Genomic DNA, 5092 nt, shown 5'->3' on the forward strand with positions numbered 1-5092 from the left:
TGATTGTGACAACCTGCTGACTGGTTGGTAAATACACAATCTTCACAAGTGACCAGTGGTTGCCAAGGGACCGCAGACCAGTCTTTAATACTCTGACTGTATCTCTTAAACATATCTACAGAAACATGCAGAGCTGCACAACATTTCCCTAATGCACTTGTTTTCTGTGTAGGTTCTCAAATGGGACATCAAAGACTTTAATGAGTGCAAGAGACAAGAGCCTAAACTACCAGAATGCAACTCCCAGATTTGAGCCAGGTGGAACAATTTGAATTTGAAATTTGAAAACTTGGTCACTAATATAACTAAAAATAAAACAGTAAAGTGAATAAATACGGGGGACTGAAGGAAATTAAGAGAAAGATCACTTTTAGGAGTAATTTCAGATGTTGGAAGGTTTAGCCCTCTATAAAATCCAAATGAGCTGACAGCAAGATGACAGGATGGCATGTACACTGAAAAACAACCTACCAAAGTTAGATAATCATGGGTATATATCAGACTTTCAAATGTCTCACTCTGAGAAATCATTCACCACTGCTGCTCATTACTCCAAAACAAAGAAGTGGTCTTTGTCCTGCACCTTAATCAGCAGAGACACAGTACTAAAACCCGAGGGCAACCTGAATATATTTCCAGGCATCGGGCCTCGTTTTATGGCACCTGGTTGATCTTGTGACAATAATATGAAGCAGATTTGGTTGTAAAAGCATCACATCATACATGCAAGTCTCTTTCATCTCATTCATGGTCAGTGTAGCACCTCCAGGCTATGTACAGTATGGCACCTCAAATTAGAGCACTGACGCTCCAGATTCAAAAGAGCTGTTCTTGTCTACAGTCTTTGATTGGACTGTCCTTGATCAAAGTGATAATGAATAAAAGTGCTTAAATCAAGTGGTGTTTGCCTCTGACACTGGAAATGGGGAGTTTATGTCTGAGAGGCCCCTTCTCACTGGTGAAAGGAATGAAATGAGGTCTAAGAAGGCAAAAAAAAAGGTCATAGAAATATTTTTTTTTCTAAGTAATGACATATTTTTGTACAGCTGCCACCAAGTAGCAAATTTGTTCAGGATAACAGTTTTTAATCAGCAAATTAAAATCAGAGATGTGCTAATTCAACATAGATCAGCATCTGGATGGAAGGGCAGGCTGTACAATAAGTCTTGCCAGGAGTATTTGGCTCCTTACTTTGCTGTTTTTAAATAAATAATGACAGGGAGGCATGCATTTATACTTAGTGCATTCTTATTCTCACAAGATACATATTATAAACTATAATGCACAGTGGGAAACCCTACAAAATTGCAATAGGTGATTCTATAAAACACATGCATATAAGAAATTCTGGAATAAACCTAGTTTAAACAATTTCAAGAACCAGTATATACTACCAGGTCTTAGTCGCACAGGCCTAAAAGACCACTCCCCCAGCAACCTCCAGTCGCTGTGAAAAAAAATCGCTGTGTATCCCCCAACTGTTTGGCAGCTGGTTGCAGTTGCCAGGTGAAATTGCTTGCAAAGAGGATGCTGCACTAAAAATGTCCTTGTGGTTACTCCATGGTCACCTGTAACTTCCATGGAAGACATCAACTTGTCTGTAAATACTCAACAACAACATGCAGACCACTGGTCAAATTCTACGAAGTGTGGCACAAACCAAATAACAAGACTGATTTCAACTTTTTTGAATTTTTTCAAGTCACAATACAGCTCAGAGAGTAACTGTTAAACTTTTGTACACAAGTTGGTGTCTTTCACGCAAATTGTGGTCAACCGCAACAACCTGCTAGTGTCAAGAAGGAGGTATTTGGCGAAGCACCCTCTTTGTGAGCATATTCACCCAGTAACCACTCCCGAACCAGTTGCAGAATACACATTTTTCCCTAGTTACCAGAGGATCCCAACCCCCTTTCAAACTTTTGGACTCACCATCAGATATGTGGACTTACCCACTGTGGTCATCCACTGTGAATAAGGGAGCAGCTGAAAGTAGCGTCTTCTTTTTCTATGTTATCTTAGTGGCTAGCGAGCTGTCGTGGATCAGCTCAAACAAAAAAAATGCATAAATTTATTTCTGTCGTGACCAAAAAGCCACAAACCAGCAGGAATTTCAGTTCTTTCTAAAATACCAACATTTTGCCATTTAATGATGGACTGGTACTTATATAGCACATTTCTATTCAGTTGCGCACTCAAAGCGCTTCCTACTACAAGTATTCACCAAATCACACAGCACTTTTATCTGTGCCTATGGACTTTCTAACATTCACATTCAGTATCTTGCCCTAGATACTTCAGCATGCGGACTGGAGGAGTCACGGACTGAGCCGCTCAAAACAATGACCAAATTTAGACCTACTATGTGGTGTTTTGCAGCTGTCGTTCACCACACTCCTACTTACTTCATTACCATCTTGCCTTTGGATGTATGCAGGAGTAAGCTCTGCAGATAAAATGTCCATCATGTGCTTTTTCCTTGCTGTTGGACGCTCTGATTGAACAGTTTCTAGTGATCTGATGAGGTAAAACTTTAATGGGATTAGGAATTATCTAACAACTCCTTATAAGTCAAATGGAATCAATGCTATTAGGTCTCCACATTGTTAAAGTGATATGTATATATATGTGTATATATATATATATATATATATATATATATATGAACTCACTGCCGCACAATGTGTCCTTGATGTGTCATTTCATCCTTCCTGTGTAAAAAAACAAGTGTAGTGCCTTGGACACCTGACTGCTCTTCAGACAGGTCATGTTAATCATTGTGCATTACCTGTTAGTGACCGGGACAAAGTCAAACTGTGGTTACCTTTGTGAGGCCAGGTGGAACACACCTGTTAATGAGACAAGGATTGGACAAAGGTTGGAGGAGATGTCTCCTGTATTCTTGGAAAAGTTAATTATTGGTCCATGCTTTTGTTTTGGAGAGAAATCTCAGGTGAATCTGTCAGACTATGTCCAGTTCTGAGAGACAAAGGGTTGAAGTTGCAACAAATTGATTTAATGATCCGCCTCAGCTTTCAGCCTTGAAAGAATTACTAAAGGGCCTGGCAGTGTACAGTTTGTAAAATGGCCAGCTTTGCTTAGTTGATCACAATGCACCAACATCATATTTGTCCCTGGCGCCTGACTTCAAATGGTCTTCAAAGAAGTGATAAACGGATTGACACGAATAACTGCTCATCCATCAGGTGTCCAGCTGTCCGTGTCCATATCTGCAATGGAGTATAAGCAAGTCAATCTGTGCTGGACAGCCCAATTCATCTGTACAACCATCTCAGGTGGTTGTATTCTGGTTATATTTCTGTATAAAAACTAGGTTGTCAAGCACTTAAGTCATTTTGCAATTAAGTGGAAATCCTGCGGGAACTACATCACTATTCATTAAGAAATTTCTGTTTCTAAATATAAGTAGTTCAGAATTTCTACGTTTGTGGATGGAAACAAATTTGTGATTTTTTTCCGATTTCTCACAGTTAACCATTGAATCATCCCAAACAAAGACTAAAGGCTAAAGGTTCATGGTGAAATGTTTAACTCTGACCAAAAGAAATACGTGACAGAGGCACAGTCAGAGGGAATTTGGGGTGACAAACACAAAGTAAGCTGACAAGGTTGAACTGAATCTAAACGACTTGCTTTGTCGCAGTCTTGGATGTATATTGGTTGGCCATTCTTGTATTTTGCTCGTTTGTGTTATTGTGTTTGCACATCTCTGTTGCTTGTGGGGCTCGCACACAAGAATTTCACTCGCATGTGCTGTGCCAGTGTGCCTGCACATGTGATGTGACAATAAAAGTGATTTGATTTGATTTGATATAGGCTTTGCATTTTGCTCATTAAACACACTTTGACATCCTGTATACTCTGATTACGCTGAATTAATTTGCTTCAAACAAATTAACTCATTCACTGCCAGCCATTGGCAGTGAATGAGTTAAACCCATTGACTCATTCACTGCCATTGACGGCTATAGACGTCAATGGCAGTGAATGAGTTAAATTAAATCACGGTAGAGGTATCCAGCTCTTCTTTGCGTTGTGTATCAATAACATGATGTAAATTTATTGTCGCCCTGGATTAAAGTAATTCCAGCTCACCTCGAAACAAAAAAGAAATCACATTTTCGCTGCATTTCCTCACCATCAATTAAGAGGAAAAAAGACATCCTGATACACTCCTTCACCATCCCTGACACCTTTGCTTAATCCACTTACAATATTTGAGCTGCTACGCAAACAAATTGATATCATCAATTGTGATGTTGGCAAATACCACAGCCAATCTGCTCATGAATGTTTATCTCCTCTAACACTCACCCACCTGCTAAGAGGTGCCACGCTTTAATGAAATTGTTTGGACTGGCGGCGCCCGTTGCTAAGGAACTGTGTTTCTCCTGGTTTTTTGCCTGCAGATTTCTGTCATCAAATAATGATTAGAGATGAGCACACCTCAAGGTGCTCAAGCCAGTGAAGGGTGTATTCAGAGCTAGATTGGCAAACAGCTTCAGGGTGAGAAGAGACGCTGAAAAATGAGCCTTTGTGAGTGAAGCCCTCGCTGGTGTCGATTCCAGTCGTGGCCCTTTGAAAAGAAACACCGATGGCTTCACAAGTTAATGCGATTTGGTGACTCGTCGATGTTTACTTTTTAAAGGTGGGATGACCAGAAATTTGGCAAGCTGCCGAATTACACGGCCGAGCATTCTGCTCCTCTGTACCTCTGAAAAGGTGTCGGTATAAACCTGTTTCCACAACAACACCTCTTCACCAGCGATTAGGAATTGTCACAGTCAACTTTGGGTGCTTCTCCTTTCATCCCGCCGTTTGATGTCTGATTTCCCTTTCTCTCATATTTTTCAAAACATACATCAGCACTCTCACAGACATAGGTGACATGAAACAAGTCTAAGATCAGGTGTTTCATGAGTATGTTTACACGTAGCAGCTTTTCAATGAGAAATTATTCCTCACTTTTTCCGCCGCAGACATCTGGAGGGTGGATGTTTGACTCGATTCGTGCTACTTCACGCTGAGCACAGACACTTATTTTGTGTTTCAGGAGTATTTCTGTGTGCAG

The sequence above is a fragment of the Aulonocara stuartgranti genome (genome assembly GCF_965226115.1).
Source record: "Aulonocara stuartgranti genome assembly, chromosome: 23".
NCBI lineage: Eukaryota > Metazoa > Chordata > Actinopteri > Cichliformes > Cichlidae > Aulonocara > Aulonocara stuartgranti.